Source organism: Drosophila mauritiana, chromosome 2R, assembly GCF_004382145.1.
Source record: "Drosophila mauritiana strain mau12 chromosome 2R, ASM438214v1, whole genome shotgun sequence".
Taxonomy (NCBI): Eukaryota; Metazoa; Arthropoda; class Insecta; order Diptera; family Drosophilidae; genus Drosophila; species Drosophila mauritiana.
The window spans coordinates 8,510,228-8,528,119 of record NC_046668.1 but is presented as its reverse complement, the minus strand read 5'-3'; the positions used below and the strand labels follow the sequence as shown (position 1 = coordinate 8,528,119).

Below are 17,892 nucleotides of genomic sequence, written 5' to 3'. Positions count from 1 at the left end.
CACTCGGATCGACTTGCATCTGGTTTTTGAAGTCTTGCATCCTGGGATTGCTCTTAAACGTTTTTATAGACCTCTGCTTCAGTTCACGCTGAGTTTATTATGACGACCGAAAGAAGTACAATAATAAAAAATGGTTTTTATATTATTACTCCCTCAAAATGGTGTATGCTGTTTGTATTGACCGTTGATTTTTTTTGTCTACGATATCAATGTTACAAATATAATATTATTAACTTATTATTATTATTAACTTACTAAATTAACTTAACCTTAACCTTTAACTTAACCTTTTAACTTGTGTGTAATAGACATGGACTTGCATTTAATAAGTTTTGTGTTATCATTTTAGGGGTTTCTTTCATTTGAGTAATCAATTTTTCTTACATATATTTTTATTAAATTTTCTAAATATCTGAAGACAACCGTTGCAAAACTGACGTTACAATTGCCCCGCTTTGGTATGTTCTTTAGTATTTTTACACCCACACGCAAGAGAGCTGGCCGCGAGAGAGAGAGAGCTTTTGCTGAGAGCGAGCTTTTGCAGGAGCACCAAGTCTATTTAAGCAACCCGCAATTCAAAACTTTTTGTAATTTTTGCCTGACACGGAATCGGAATACAGAGGCTTCTGCTTGCGATATATTTCACCGTTCGCACTTGTTTACGTTTGCCATTAAAATTTTCCAAAAAAGCTACCGAGTAACAGCGGTTGAATCGCCGGTGGCAAAGATATAGAACCGTGTGCCGTTGTGCGTTGGTGGATCGCTGGAAAATGTGCGTTTAAAAGTCGAAAAAGCAATTGCACCGAAGAGAAAAGCCCGAAAAACCAAAAAGCGTGCTCGCCAATTAACTCCAGCTTCGCGCCGCCCCCGCCCCCCACCCCTACACCTGTGCACTTATCACCTCTCGCTCTCTCTTCAATTGTGCAAGTGTATGTAAAAATGTGAGAGCAGAGAGCAACAAAAAAAAACCACACTACGTGCGCGTAATAAAAAACGAAGTGGGCTGTAGGCGGGAGGCGGTGTAGGTGGCCTGCCTCCCAATCCCTCCCCCGAAAATACAAAATACATACATACAGAAATCTACCTATCCGCTGCTTTTGTTGTTGCGTTGTTGTTACTTGAAGGTTTTTTTCGGTGGGGGACAATCAATAAACACGAGAGCTGCGTGTGAAAAAGAGACAGCGAGTGCGGAGTGCAGGTGGAGAAAGGGGATCTCAAATTGGAGCGCGAAGAGAGTGAGAGAGAGTGGGTAGCGAGAGAGGGGCTTGCGCATATGATTCAAATGCCGGTTTTGAGCGCTCTATTTTTCGAGTCTTAAACAAGTGCAGTGATCAATTAACTAATTGCTTGCCCTAGTCAGTTGTTTTTTGCCAGATATCATATCTCGTTTGGATTTAACAATAGTTGAAGAATAGTTGAAGAATAGTTGAAAAAAGTGCAAGTGCAAGTGCAACTGCTACCTGCGTTATCGACGCCTATCGATATTCGGAAATTGGGTCACGGGCGCCAGCTTTTCAGGATGCCAATCAGAATTTGCCCCTACATTATTACAAGCCCAAAAAAGTCAAGCAAAATAAAGTCAATTTACGTAGGAGTTGCAAGAAACGAGAGAATAAACAACAAAACATATGCCTAATTATACACAAAAACCAAAATGTTTATTTAGGCCAACTTGAAGAAATTATTTCGCAAAAAAAAAACAAAAGTTCCTCTATCTTTTAGCAGGTTTTGATCAAATTTGAGCATTAAGCTAAATAATAACGTCAATTTTTTCGCTAATTTGTGTTTCCCATTAGGTTTTGCAAAGTGGCAACCAGAATTCACCCATATTTTATTTATAACCGAACAAATGAATTGTGCTGGCTCGCTTTAGCAATTCAAAAATAAACAACAATTGCAGTTAAGCACACAAGAAAACAAAAGTGTTTGTTCAAGCGAAAAACAATTTCGGGCACCCAATTAATTAACCAGTTACATTGGCGAACAACAAAAATGTTTTTCTTCAAAGATTAAACGAAATCTTGGAAAACATGGTTAAATATTGGTTTACGTGATTTTTGGCATGTTATTATTTTATGGCTTTTGGGAATTAATTATTAAGCATAAAACAAATAAAGTGAAACCGGACCAAAACTAATTACATACATGTACAAAAGTTCACCGTATTCAGTCTGAAAAGAGCAAAAAGATTGAAAATTAGTTTAATGGCTGAAGCTCGTCTTATTGACGTTCCAAAAGTGTACCGCACGAAAACTAAAAAATCTCTCAAATCTCAGTAAATACGAATCCAGCAATCAAAATCTAATAACCGAAATACTTTCAAAACATCAAACAACAGCGAAAGCGGCAATAAACACCAACATCAACCATCCAAAAATAAATGTAGAAAAGTAAGGAAAGTCCACGAGAGTAACAAATTAAATTTGGTTTTAGCCAAAAGAACAAAAGCGAGCTAAGGAACAAGGAAAAAAAGCCAGCGAAGAAAGAGCCGGAGGAGCAGGTGAAACAGGGGGACGCAGGAGACCCACCCACCCGAAAGAAACTATCACCACCAGCAGGTGACAGCAAAGCCAGCAGAAAGTCAGGTGAGTATCGCGCCGCATTCGCGTTGGAATCCATTCCATTCCATTCCATTCCTTTCCATTCCGCTGCCATTTGTGTTTGCTCCCCGTGCGATTAAATATTTCACGCGCTTATCAATTGCTCAAGGGTTGGCATTGCTTGATAAACAAACAACTAAACAACTAAAGAGCAAACAGAAATTAAAAAGCCAGCAAAAGTCGCCTACTTGGGCAGGTGGGCCGCCAGGTGAGGTTATACTACAGCTAGGGTGGCGGGGATCGAAGTGCTCAGAAAGCCACTGAGATATTCTGGAATGAGCGCACAATATACACACAATGTACCTATACCTCTACTCGTATATTGTTGAATATTGTTCATTAATTTGAAAATGAAAGAAAAGCATTCAAGTACACTAGTATGACTAGTAGATTGGCACAATTTACTTGAAATAGTAACGACGATTTAGGAAAATTATGAGCTTCGCTGCTCAGTCACCCGTTGTATCTACAAATGTATATGTACTTCACCTTTATTATGCAATCAATAAATTCATAAAAACTCAATAAAAGGGTTGGACAAGCTTTTAAAAACAAAAATAAACATATAAATTGTACTGTAAATAGTACTGTGAACAAAATCGTAAAAACATTTTGCTCAGATAATTTGAAATTCCTTATGTCTAGATTTAAATTTAACCCAGATTTCTTTGAAAAGAACAACAGGAACTATTAAGCGACTGGAAGGTTCCTATGCAGTGCCATCTATTTTCTAAAAACCTTCTATTTGAGTGTACGACTATTAAGCTGCTTGAATTCCAAATTCCCCAGTTACATACAAGGAACACCGTTTTTAAGTAATCCGACTACATTTCCCGTTCTGAAAATCCTCTTTTCCCCTTTTGAAAAACGAAATCCAGATAATAAATTCTCGGGCTCTTTCTCGATGAGCTGTATTTGCAATTAATTCCTCCATTTTGTAAACTTGGCATCTTCGCCAAACGGGCAGAGGCGAACAAGAGCCCAGCAACACAGTTGGCCAACAACCAACAAGCGAGCGACAAGCATCCATCAGCAGCTCAAAGAAGCTGGGTTCGGAAAAATTGCATTTTTGAAATTTGAAAACTAGAATCGTTTGCCCATTATTTGTCAATGTTTGCCCACCAATTAGTTTTTTATGATCACGTTTTGAAATATTATATTTTGAAGTATAAATTTTCGAAAAAGTTCGAAAATTTTCGGAAATTAAAAAGTCGACTTTTTATGTTTGCCCACCAATTAGTTTTTTTTCCCCACATTTTGAAATTATATTATATATATTATATTATATATATATTATATTATATTTTGACCAATAAATTTTCGAAAAAGTACAAAAATTTGCCCACTCTCAAAAATAAATATTTTCAATTAAAAACGGTTGCCCACCACTTTATAATGGTTTTTTTTTTCGTTTTTCCACCTATTAAAACTAATGTTGTACATATGTATGAAATAACTTAAAGTTGTGGCGCCAATTCACATATATGAATTTACATTTATGAACAACTAATGATGAACATAAATAAATATATGTATACAAAAAAACATTTCGAATTTTTTGGACCTTTTTTGAAACTTTATATCTCAAAAACTGAACGTGGACAAAAAAAACTAATTGATGGGCAAACATGGGGAAAAGATTCCAGCTTTCAAATTTCAAAAATTTGATTCTTCCGAGCCCAGCTTCTTTGAGCTTCCATCAGCGGCAAAACACACAATTTCCAAGCCAAATTCAATTCCGAGTTAAGAGGGCGAGATTGTGGCCTGAATCTGTGCGCACCACATATACACACACAGATACATACATACATACATAAAGAAAGCCGTGTCAGGACGACTTCAATGCGTATTCGATTCAATGGCCCGGGGCCACCACCCTTGAAAGGCCCTTTATTCCGCCACCATGGCCTCGGGCCCTATACCACCCACTCCCACTGACTCCCTTTACTTGCCTTTGCCTTCCTTTCTGCTCATTGTCGTAGGACGGCGGGAGATTCCTGTCATGTCCTCACGTTTCCTGGACCCGTGGAGCTTATAGTTCAGCTGGGCTTAGTTTCAACTGGGATTCCTCGTTTATTGATTGATTCCCCGCATCCGTGGCCAGTCATAATGGATACCCCCAGCGCGGGCTGGAATAGAAAGTCATCAATAATATTTGCTCAACACGGGGGAAATGTTCTAAAAATACAACTAAAAACGCCGACAAATTGTAACGAAAAGGAACTAATGAAAAAGTTGCCAGTCGGCTTAAAGGCATTTTTATCGACAGCAATCCTCTGGCTTCCATTTATGTTTCATATTTTTTAGGTGGCCTGTAACTGGAATTGACAAGGGTGAATACAGCGGCACGTGAAAAACTCATCACAAAAACGAAAGGACAATGAAGGCAAGAAGCTCTCTTGATTGTCCTCGTTTTTTGTTTTTATTCCCGGCGATATACATCTTTCATTCCATTCTCTTTTATGCCAAACAATTGGCTGGGAAAATTGTTTTTCAATTCTGATTCGCAATTAATTTCGCAATCCAGAAATAGAACGCATGGCGTAAACAACGGCAACGCGGCGTATGCGCAATATTTGCTGAATATTCAATTTCCACCTGGTGGTCGAAAAACATGGAAATCAGCTTTGGTGCGCCGTCAAACTTAAGTTGATATTATTAATTAGTCGCAAAAGTTTTTTGAGTTCTGATTTGCGGTGATAATGCCTTGAAACTTTGACGGATGTTGATAAATTATGTGTAAATATGAAAAGTGAGTCACACACTCTTCGAAAAATTATTGCGCATAATTTGCGTCTTCTTCAAAAAGTGGCCAACAAATTTCTTGGTGCTGCCTGAATAAATAATCATAATATCAACCCCCCACCCCCTGCCTTCACTTTCCGCAAATCAAGCAAAAAAGCGAAATAAAAAGAAATATTCACACAGCGAAAATTTAATTGTTTGGCCAAAAGGAAAGAAGAAACGAACGGAACGGAACGGCCAATAAAAACCACGACCTTCGGCCAACAAAAAGCGAACTGAAATTGAATCAAACCGCCCAACACTGCCCTCTTTCTTTATGTGCGTATATATAGAGTGTGCTAAGGGGATCCAGATTGCTATTCAGTTTCGCGAGGCTCTTCAATAATTCCCTTTTTTATGTCCAAGAAGCAATTTTGCTCCACCAATTAGGACATGAAAATCGATACGAGACAGCCGCAGAAACTAGGCGCATTATCAAGTGATAATTAGATTTTTTTTTAATTTAAAAGTAATCGTTTTTCATTGATATCTCAAATAGATATTAGGTACTTAGCTTTTGAATAAGCTGATTCGTGTTAGAATTGTTCTTATTTCTCGTCCTTTATATGGCAAGTTAGCAAGCTAAAACTCCAAACGAATTTGTTTGTCAACTTCTGGCACTTTTGTGTGCCAAATGGGATTTACTTGTCGTGTTTTCGGGACGCCTCCGCCATTACAGCTTCGCTTTCTTAGCTCATTTGATTACACGAACTTGGGAAGTTTTCCCTAGTTTTTTCTTTTTGCTGCCATCTAAGACCTTTTCGAACTAATTAGGAGGGCAACCGCATTTTGCTCTGATGGCAGGGCCAAAGTTTTCACTGGCTTGCCTTGACTGGATGCCAGTCATTTGGCCTCCACGCTCCCGGGAAACTTATCTTGATTAAGTTTTATATTTTTTGCGCAGACTACATATATATAAATATATAGGTATATATTGAATAAACGATAAACTTGCTGAGCGCGATAAGCGGACGCGGCACGTGAGGCCAAAACTATTATTTATTTATTATTAGTTGACAGAGTTCCAAATTGATTAAGTATACGCCACCGCCAGAAAATTAACTGGCGATCTATGAGCTCATTGATCCCAACCGATCCGATGCGAACCGATTGGTTTCGCGGATGCGGTTTCAGTTTAGTTTTCCCAGGTTGTCAATATGCCACAGATGTCACTTCTTTTGGGCCAGCCGATGACAGGTCCCCTGAAATGTGTCATCGTGGAAAAAGCGAAGCTGCAAGCTGGCCGCATTTTCATTTCATTTTATTTGTGCCCGCCGCGGTTTATTAGTCGTAAATTTGGACTTCTGTGCTTCTGTGCGAAACTCATAAATTTCATTGTCTCTGTGTGGATTTAAATATGCACGCCGTTTGTCTGCAGCTCAGCAAAAAATGCCGAATGCTCCAATGAAAAATCCAAATGCCCACGCATAGGATACTCATAAGATATACTTACATATAGGACAAGCATATGTCAGCAGTCTTCTTCTGGTGGGCCAGATTGACTGACCCACTGAGTTTTCGTCTCGAGTCTGTCTCAATCTGAAATCCCCGGCGACTGATAACTTATCTACCGCCCACTGACGCATTTGCGTGGACTTACTTATATCTAAAGTCTTGGCTTATCACTATGTATTCGTTCAGATAACTTTTATGTGCATGCTAAGTAGCTTTGATTTGATGACGCCTTTTGCCGTCAGCCGATTTGGTGGTCATATTACCAAAGCTCTTCACTTTAATGCTATATATTATTTAAATTACTATATATTAAAGTATTTATACTTTAAAGTATTTATCCAACCTTTTCTTCACTTTAGCTACTTGAGTCTCCCTGACACTGCTGAGTGAAATAATTTGTAAATTATTTAAAAAACCTCCTTGTTAAGCTATATATACAATATTTAATTTAAAATATATATTTAGCTTATCTACAAGGTCAGAGCTTATCATTTTATCGTGTGTGTGTGTGTGTGTGCTGGCAAATGAGTCTGATTTGATGACGCCTTTTGACACCTGCGGTTGCGAGTCCTCACTAATTAGAAAAACTTTTCTAGTACAGTGGTAACTTTTAACTTTTGTTGATTGCAAAACTTTGCTTTTCATAGTGTCCTGGTGAGGGGGTGCTGGGTGGGCTAAGGGGGGTTGGATCGATGGGGCAGGTGGTTGGAAATGATTGACTGACTGATGGGCAGCGGCATTATCTGGCTGCTGTTGCTAGTCTCTTTCACTTTCAGACCGCTCCACTCACGCACTTTATCTCACGAAACTTTGACTTTAATCGATTAAAAAATGTTTCCCTTAACCCCTGTTGGCCCCCAATAAACCAGCACCTACCTCCCTCCCCCTCCCCCTCCAACAAGCTCCCACAAGCTTCCCTCTGCCCGAAGGCCAGCTGACGAGCTTGTTGTGTTGCCCACAGGCAAACATCAAAAGTCAAGCAGCTGCGTGACGTCAATTGGAGCCACGAAGCGAAGGCCATCGGAGTGGTGGGTGGGGGGCGGTTGGTTGAAGAACAACCTCCCCCCCCACCCCCTGAGTATGTCTTATGGAGAGTGTGGTCAAAAGAACGACCCACACATACCGCACACACCAAACCGGGCCGGCATTACTTCTATTTGCCCACGTACAATGTGTAGTAATCTTGGAGCGATTGACGAAGTGCCCAGCTACATAAATATGTCTGTATGTATGTATATTCGATATGACTACATGTGGCTGTTCGAGAAATTGGATAATTGTTTCAGATTCGAGCAGTCGAGCGAAAGGTAGTTATTTTCTGCTCACGCTTGGCGAGCAAGGTAAACAATTTTGGCAGACATTGTTGACCAGTTTGGATATAGGTTCACTTCAAAATCAAGCCAAGGAAACCTAACTATGAACAGTGTTTATATCTAGGAACTAAGAAAGTCGTTCGCATAGTTAGCATTAGGTATTAGAAATTTGAAAGATATAAAATGTCAATGCTACTCTTACATCGAAATAAGACGGATATACTTAAAAAACTAATGAGTGAGAATTCTTGGGTCCCTGTTAATTAACTTTCCCAGATCCCAGCTTGATTAGAGGGTCCAAGGAATGGCTTTAAAGTACGTCCCTTGCTCCTGTTCAAAGGAGCGCTCAATACAGCTGGGCAAACAGACATCCCGCCTGGCATTCGCTGTATTTATGAAATACTTGGGTGACCTCTTCTCGGTAGCTTCCTTTGAACGACTGCCCACACATGGCCCTTGGACTTTGGGGCATCCTAATTGATAATTTAAGGGCTATCTGTCTAGCCCCACACCCCAGAAGCCCGGGGACTCGAGCTTGTAAATTGGGTAGAGAAGTCGTCGGCTTAATTTATTTCTCTTTGAATCCGGCCGCCGGGCCCCAAAGACATTGCAGGCAATTTAATTATGGAATATTTATTCAAGTGAGATGTGAAATCTGTTTTATTATTTAATCCTCGGAGCACTTTTGTCCTGTGGAAAGACAAACTGGCCTGGAATGAAGTTTGCAGCTTGGCAATATTTTGGCAAGGCGAATTGTTTTCTTTATTTTTGGGGCGTAGGTTCGTTTTCCTTTTTTGTTTGTCGTCTCGAAGATTATTTACTTATGGAACCCTGGAACCCATTGTCCTCGTCCATGTTTCTCTACTATCTCTTGTTCGGCGAATTGTGTTTTTTATTTGCACTTTGTTGGTCCTTTTTTCTTTAGAAAAGGTCCTGGACCTTTGATTTATTGTCAGGCGGCTTAAAATGTTGAAACATGTTTTTAAAGCACGCTCCCAAGTTCATCGAATGTTTTGACTCGCCAACTTCCTACTTTGCAGCCAACCTTTTTTCGCTTTATTACCTTATGTTTTTCCCACCCCACAAGTCTTTCGAACAACATGATTTTTTAGCCAAAAAGTTTGGCCAAATTCTGCCACGTGTAATGGCCATAAAGCAGAGCGGCCTTGCAGGTAGAAAATAAAACAAGTGAGTTGAGTAAATTTAATTTTTCATGCCAAGCTTCGGGGGCTGGAAAGTGAAAATACATATTTGCCAGGATGGGATGGGATAGCTAGCATAGGTCTTGGGGGCATGAAAATCCCAGCTACATGTTGCGCTTTTGTGGCGATATAAATGTGTGTATATGACTATGACTGTGGTGCACATATGCAGGCTTCACAGTGCCACGCCCACAGAAAAATATATCCAAACTCACAGAACATATGCAAGCCATAAATAAACATAAGTTGTCGCTGGTGCTCCCGTTTCGCTGCTCTTTTTCTTTATGGGCGCCAAGTAAGAGTTTTTCTTTTCCCCATTTATTCATACATATGTACATTTTGTATATATATGTACATATATATTCATATTCTTATGTATTTGCATATATAATTTCCATTGTTGCTGCGGTCGAAAGGGGAGTGCGAAAAAGATAAAGTTTTGTGTGGGTCGGAAAAATCGAAGGAGGGCAGTCAATTGTGGTTTATTTTTTGTTTTTTTCAGACCCTCGACAGCTTTTGAATTTAAATATTTTCTGTTGGCTCTGTTTGGCTTCGTTTGTAATTTTTTATCGCATTTTAATGAGCTCGCCAGCTTATTACTTTGTTGATTTATTTCCTGCCTGTATTGCATTTTATTGATTATTTATTGAAGCGATATTAAACAGTTTTAATAGCTGCATTCTATGTAATTCTCCTTTAGAAATAAACAAAATAAATAGTTACTAAAACATATTTATTTGGGAAATATGGGTAATTGTTTCATATTTATACATATTTTGTATCTGCAGCGCGATTATTCAATTTAATTAACTTTTAACTTTCGATTAATTTTTTTTTGAATAAATCACTTGATTTGTTAGCACATTAATTCTGTGATAAACAAAAAAAACACTCCAATCGCTTAGCTGGTGTAATTATTTAAGTACCCACGCTTCGTTTAGCATTTATTTAGATATCAATTAAAATATTTTCCCTGCCAATTTTTCGGACATTTATCACAGCGCTGAATTACCATTTGGTTTTGCCACTCACATTTTTTGTTGGCCCGATACGCTGCCGCCTAATTATGCAATTAATTTGCGGCCTTTGTCAATGGCTTGTGTCTAATCACTGTCGCATTTGTTTGGGGCGCACATATCTCGAGTTAAGTGCTCGAGTACACCGATCCGTAGATTGGAATGGCTAGAATTTCTGAGCGATTTGAATATTTAAATATGCATTCAGTCACTCGGCAGACGAGTGTCGACTAAATGGCCTTAGTTTTATTTATCGCACCACAAATGTCACTCGAGCGTTTCAAATGCCCGGCATATACGGCATATTTGCTGTTTTCTTTTTTTTTTTTTTAACTTTCCAACCATTATTTTTTGCCGTGACAGGTGTTACACGTCATCGGCTTATGAATCGGCACGGCTTTTATTTTTTACGTTTTTGCAACGCTCGAATTGTCCGATTGTTTTTTGTTTTGCTGCATTGGCTTTCTCGGCTGGCTAATTCTAAGTGCCAATTTAGTATGGCCCAAAGCAGGACAGCCACTCGGTGTCGCCGCCAGTTGCGATTGCAGTACTACCAACAGCCTTGTTCGCCTTGTCAACCTCACTTCCTGCCACTTGGAAGTACAGGTTGAGTTCCGTAAGTTGGAAACTGTTTGCTGGCATAATAAGGCAATGACATTCTTAACTAATCTATTTTTTTTAATATAACATATTTTTTTATACCCAGAAATTTATACCATTTTATTGAAGATTCAAAGCCTAATTTAAATGTACTTTTACAAGCTGTTCTTAAGTTTTACTTTACTTTACTTTATAACTTTCTGTTGTATTTCTCTGTGCTTAAAATGTCTGCATTTGAAATTTATTTCGGCCTTCAATGGTTTTAGTTTTGAAAATAGTTTTAGGCACATTATTTCTTGAAAATGTAGTTTGCTGAAAATCAGTTTAATCGAGTTGGCCTGTAAGTGTATGCACATGACGTCACTGTCTCCTTGCTGGCTAAGTGATTTCCAATGCAGTCGGCTATGCAGGCCAAGTGGCGATGGTTTGGCCAGGGGAGGGGACTCGCATCTAGATCTGGATCTGATTTGCATAAATGTCGGGCGGGGACGGTGGATAATAAAGTGGCGAGTGGCTAGAGTTGCGACCATGGGGGAGCCTCATGCATGCATATCGTCAAAATGGCACAGACCGAAACACAAAATTTGCGTTCGCTTAGCACATTTCGCACATTAACCCACATGCAAAAAAAATGGGGGACGGCCAAGGAAAGCCTTGTTTTGTCTATTGTTCACGTTCTTTTTGCCATTTTCAAGGCAGAAACCTTTCTCAACCAGCTTTTTGCATAATTATCCAGAAGGTAGAAGCGAAAACACCCAGCAAGGCGACCTGGTTACAAAAAGCACACATTCAAGTGCTTATATTTAGATATTTCAGCTACGAATAATTACAGCCCGCTTGCAAAGCTTTCAGTTTATTTAACTCGTCTCCTTGTTTGAGGCCTAATTAATTGAGTTGGCTTAATTGCATTGCGTAGGCGGGCCTACACAAAATATGTACCCATGTGTACATATATGCACATGTATCTGCGCTGTGTATCTATGTACATATATCCCATTTCAGTTTGCCTTGCATACTTGCAATCTGTGATGCCACAATGTATGCTGCAGTAATTGCCGAATTGCAAGCAAATTTGCAAATGCCAAATGCGGCTTTTGTATCTCGAGTTGTAGAACAATGGTCATGTTGTCTGTAATCGGAAGTTGGCAAAGGATCCATTTGCGTGGCTCCATTAACTTACTGGGAAATGCATCGACAGTTCCTACCATCTTAGAACTTGTTAAGTGAACTCATATTTGTATTTAAGAAATATTAAAGTGCAAAATGGGTTAAGGAAATGTAGAACATTTACGGTGTCAACTGATTAAAATTTTCTCACACTCATGTAGTGCTTTTCGTCACTATGTGAAATGACTTACTGAGAATTACAATCTTATAACTTGTTAAGTTAATTTTTATTTCGAAAGTCTAAAGATATAATAAAAACATGACCTGTATTATTATTATTCAAAATACTAGGAGTAATGTAACTTAAATTAATCTAATTAGTTTAAACATCGGCTGACCATTTTCTATCAGCTATAAACACCTTAAGGACTTAAGATTGCTGTATTCGATAAAAAGGGCAGTAAGCTTTAATAATTATAATGATAATCCAAGACACCCCCCGAAAATAGTCGTTCTCAACGTTTTCAGCTCTTCGAGTTGTTAATTGCGTTTTGGAACACTTTTAATTATCGGCGAACTCGCACTCCGGGGCAAACAGGCGAGCAGATAATATCCACAAATTGGCCTCTTTTGCGCTATTTGCTCGGCTGTGCAGTGTTTGGTAGTAATCCGCGTTTTGGGCCTTTTAGTTTATCGTCTTGAATTGGGCAACGGCAATCAATGCGGCAAGCGAACTGGAACGAAAAACACTCAGCACTCGGCTTTTGTTGCTATTTGCCGTGTGTTTCTGCTTTTATCTATACTGCCATGTTGTTAATTGCCGAAAAACTTGGGGCGCAAGTTTTGCTTTTCTTCACGTTTTGTTATTCGCTTTTCAGTATTTCCATTTTTTTTTTTTTTTGTTTTCACCCAATGTTTTTTTTTTGCCTTTGCCGGGCTTGTTTGCTTTGAGCACGCGCCGTTAAAAACTGCCACGCGCAACAAATTTTTGGTAGATGGTTCGAGGAAAAGGAAGAATCGTGTTTAAAATTAAACTGGGAAAACGACAGGCGAATGGAATCTAGGAACGTTTTTATGGGGCAAGAGCGTTGGCGGCAACAAATGTAGATAAACGTTTTGTTACAACACATAATCGCTTTTCCTAGGGTGGCTCCCAGATACAGATACAAGCACATCCGTTTACTGTACTCACACCGAAGGGTGGATGGCACAGTGAACACTCTATATGATCCACTAGTCTGAGACATTTTCAGACAGTTTTAGTTTCGATTTACAACGTTTTCATCACAGATGTATCATTGGAGAACAAAGAGTACAACATCGCAAGATATTAATCCTTAGTGCTCACTGTACTCACTGGAAGGTAATCGCGTTTTATGTATCCGCGGGTAGAAGCTGTTGCTTTCGCCGCTGCCACCTTTAAAAGTATCTGAATCTCCATCTACAGACGAGTATCTGTATCTGCTGCCCGCCCCAGCGAGCAGGCAACATAATTGCTCACTAATTTAACGCTAATGGACATCAATTTAAGCATCCATCCAGCAGTTTATCATTCTGGCCATAATCGCCGGATGGCAGGAAGGATCGCAGGGATGCCTCGCTCTCAGTGGCTGCCTTAAAATTGTGCGTAGATAGCATTGGGAATTTTAACTATTTATAGCCAACCGATGGGATGTCCTTAATGGAAAGTGAGACACCGGACGGGTCCTTGACAAATTCACAGAATTTCATTGGAAGTCCAAACGAGGCATCTTGTTAATCAATTGAAGAGATTTTAGAGTCTGGCTAGGAAAACTTTAAGAGACTATAAGATACTCCCTGCTAGTTAAATAATTGTAACAGAATGAAAGTAACATCCAAAATAAGTTGTCTTCTCTGCTATTTTGAGGAAAATTATTTGAGTGTATAACTAAATCCTTAGAAAATGCCAGACATATTTCAGAATATTGTTAAGCGATTTGTGCATCTTGCAGGGCGTCTTCAAATCCAATAGATTAAAAAGTAATTGAATTGACTTCAGACCGAAGCGAAAAGCTAAGAGCGGAGAACAATTGAGACCGGGTATCTGGCCAGGGAAAAGCCGAGAGATGGCAAAGGTTAACTGACAAGTCGTTGTCTCAGTGCCACCATAGCCCCTCTCATTCTGGTTGAAAATTGAATGCGAAAAGCGACTTGCACATATACATATATATCTACATACATATATAGGCATGCTTCGATATAAAATCGTGTGTATGCCCTGGTGAATTTTCTTTTTCGCTTCGCGTGGCCTGTAAAATTCCTTTTGACAGCTTTAAGCGTTCCATTCGCTTTGCAAAAATCCATATGTACATGTACTGGAAAAAAATACCAAAACAAATATATAGGAAACGCATAATAAAGAATTATTTTTCTTGCCAATTTTCCTTGATAACCCTTAATAATTTTTTCATCCAACTTCCACCAGCGAAGTAAAGGGTATCTGATAGTCGAGGAAATAGCTAACTATAGCGTTCTCTCTTGCGCAAATTGCATTTTCTCTGTGTAAACATGTACACATAATTCCTGTAACAAAGGGCATTTGCAATGTGTGAGTCAGCAAACCGCATCCGCCCCCCTGCCCTCCTGCTTTTCCACAAATTTTCCCCGTTTTTCCCATCCGTTTAGTGAGGGGCTCACTCACTCACATTACGCATACGACATGTGTTCTGCTGGGCGTTAATAAATCAATACCCAGGCGTCGTATTTTGACAAACATTTTCAAGCTGATGACCTTTTTACTTTAACGTCAGAGAAAGAGACGGCACCTTCTACTTCTATCCCCTTGGGTGTGTGCCGTAGAGGGAGAGAGGTGGAAGAGCAGCGGCAGTTGCAGAAACAAATAAGAAATTCGCCATTAAAGTTGCGTGACGAAGTGAAATTTGCGTCGAATACTCGCGGGACTCCTTCTACTTCTTCTTGTCCAGGATAAACACACATATATACATATACATACTCGTATATGTGGAGTCCCCACACACTTGGAGCAAACGACCCAAAAGTCTGAACCTCTCGTCATGTGGCGCATTTTGAGCTCAAGTGCCGGCGGCGCCCTGAAGTATGCCCTGAAATTGCTTTGATGTGGATGCGATACGTTGTGTCAAAATACTAACATATAAATAACGTATATATTCCAAGTGGGGGTGGGGTTGGGTCTGGTTGTAGTCAAGCCCCCCGCCTGGAGCCCCAAATGTCAACGGGAATTAAGTGCTCGCCGCCTTATTTTTCCGCATCTCGAGCTGCCACTTTGACGCATTGACCGGAAGAGGAAACCTTTTCCCCAAGCTTGAAGATGGCGGAAAATTTGAATCGAGATTCGAAAGATAAACATCGCTTTCAGGGCCACGGGAAAATCTTAAAGCATCGGAGGACAGGTAACATTGGGGAAATGCTTTCCAGCAGCAAAGTGATTCTCATTAAATTGGTGCTTCTGGTGTGAAATTAAACGTTGTTGCAAACTTTGGGTTAAACTTTTCAAAATGATGTTCCTGAAATTCCGAAGTAGCGATGCAGGCAAGGGCAAACTCTAAAATAGAATAATATTACAAAGGAAATCTGTTTGGGAATGAAATTAAAGTTTGTGAAGTGAAACAAAGGTACGCAAAATAATGCGTGAAACCTAATGAAATACAAACTGAAAAATTGTTAGGTATTAACTTCAAGTTTAATAAAAACGTCATTGTTTCAAAATATTTAATCAGAATGCACTTTTTACCGATTATCAAAAAATTAGTTTACTAATTTCATAAAACTATGAAATTATTTAGTTAGATTCTATTTCATTAAAGGCTTTTGTAAAGAATAAAATAATTACAATTCCCAGTAAGAATATATGAAACTAAACTTTTTATCGTTCATTGTGAAGAAGCATTTCTGAAAAGAGCACAGCCAGAAGTAAATGAAAATTGCTACCAAAAATCGATTAAAATTCAATTTCGGACTTTGTCCGAGAATTTCCCCCCACTCCTGTCGCAACTTCAAGTTTTTCCCATTTTGAATATCAATTTCATTAGTTTTTCCTAATTGCATGCTGTTCAGAATCATGAAAAAATAATTGAGGATATGGCTGGCTCTGCATATGAAACAATAGGCAATGACACTGCACTTGAGCGTCAGCCTTGCTGGAAAATCTCTTTCTTGGAGGACCAAATTTTCTCCTGCCGTTGTGCCATTAAAACACTTAACCCAATTCGAATTCAATAGAGTGGGGAGGTCAAGTGGGGTTGGCTTGGGTCTGGGCTCGGGCTCGGACTTGAATCTGGGTGAAACACTGTCAATGACACAGACAGACCTCGATATGTGGTCATGGGACATGCATAACAATTAGGCCGCCTCGAGGGCTTCTTTGTTTGAGGTCTTCCAACTGTTGAATACACGAACTGACCATCAAATTCGAGATGTGTCCATGTCGTTTGGCTAATTAGGCACACACACACGCATTCCTGGTTACTGCCGTTCCTTAATGAAGTCATTTGGAGCAGACCTTGTGATGGCCGCCGTCGCTCTTGAACCCAAAAAAAAAAATACGAAAACCCAAAACCCACGCACAGGTGTCCCATTTCTGAAATGTTGACGTAATTGGATAGGCCAACTGACACAGAATTCCGACGAAGGATCCTGAAAACAGGTCGGTTGGGCAACAAAAACAAACGCCATATGGATTTTGTGTCATCTGGCCTTTCGGGAGCAGGAAATCCTCAAGGTTGTTCGTTTGCAAACTTACCATGCTGTTTTGAAATTTGATATCGCAGGGCTTTATCATGTCAAATGGAAATTACCCAATTACTAAAAATAATTGATATTTGTATATCAATAAGCCACGTGTATATCAAATAAACTAGCAGAGTTTTGAAAAACCTTTTAAAGCGACCTAATAAGATGCGCCAAGTTCCTCAGCAAATGTTCATGGCATTCAGCGATGTATCCCTTGAATAATTCAAACCATTCATTATGAATGGAGAGCATAAAACCGATTCCAAATGTAAATGCAATTTTAAAGTTGGATTCAATTTCGTTGCCAGCACAAAACTCAATTTAGCAATTTTGTAAAAGCGCAAACATGCGGGGATGATGGGGCAAAAGGTCGGGCATCCCGAGGATGTCCACCGCCCATCGTCGACGGTGGGTGGGTGCGGTTAGGTGCCTTCACCTTTCACCACCACCTGCACCTATGTATGTACACCTGCAGCTGCAGTAAAAATGACATTAAAATGGAAGTCATATGCACATGGTTAACTCGCCACGCATAACCAAGCCGTAATCATTTTGATGGCCCTCCGGATGGAGGATAGCATCGGTTGCTTCGTGGGTGCAACAGTTTACCATGTGGCTGGGTGTGCTGGCGAAATTAGTTTGCCTTAATCCCATAAAGCTCTGCCACCGTTGATGATGACCATAATGACGATGCTGGCCAGCGGATAGAGACGCGAACCGAACCGAAACTCGGGAAATTCCATTAGGGGAATGGGTATGCGAGTGCGACTGCGAATGCAAAACGCGAATATAAATGAAGATTTTAATGGAAATGACAACGTAAAACAGATGCAGCTAAAGTACGATAGAAATATAGATACCCAGCGAAAAAATGAACTTCCTCCATTCCCATTTGAATAGCTTATAGCCCATAATAAAGTTTCTTCTTATATAACGTAATCGATAAACGAATAAGAGGTTACACCGGAAGAAAAGTGTTTGCAATCGATTTGCATTCGAGCTTCTTAGTATTTAATTATTTTCCAAAAAAAATCACTATTTCCAATGCTTTTTGGCTGGTGTTTTTCATTTTCCAGTGCGAAAA

The 17,892-nt window shown here is 39.6% G+C and overlaps 1 protein-coding gene across 4 annotated transcripts in view; it reads left to right on the top strand.

Annotated features, from left to right (window-relative positions):
* Positions 1–604: 604 nt before the first annotated feature.
* LOC117138314 (cAMP-dependent protein kinase type II regulatory subunit) overlaps positions 605–17,892 on the top strand; it is a 30,319-nt gene continuing 13,031 nt past the window's right edge. The window contains exons 1-2 of one of the 4 annotated variants that reach the window (XM_033300328.1): positions 605–772; positions 2,434–2,585. The gene's annotated coding sequence lies outside the window, so the exon portion shown is untranslated. Of the gene's footprint in view, positions 773–1,824; positions 2,586–17,892 lie in introns of those variants that run through there. The other 3 variants (XM_033300329.1, XM_033300327.1, XM_033300331.1) reach the window with 3 other exon arrangements.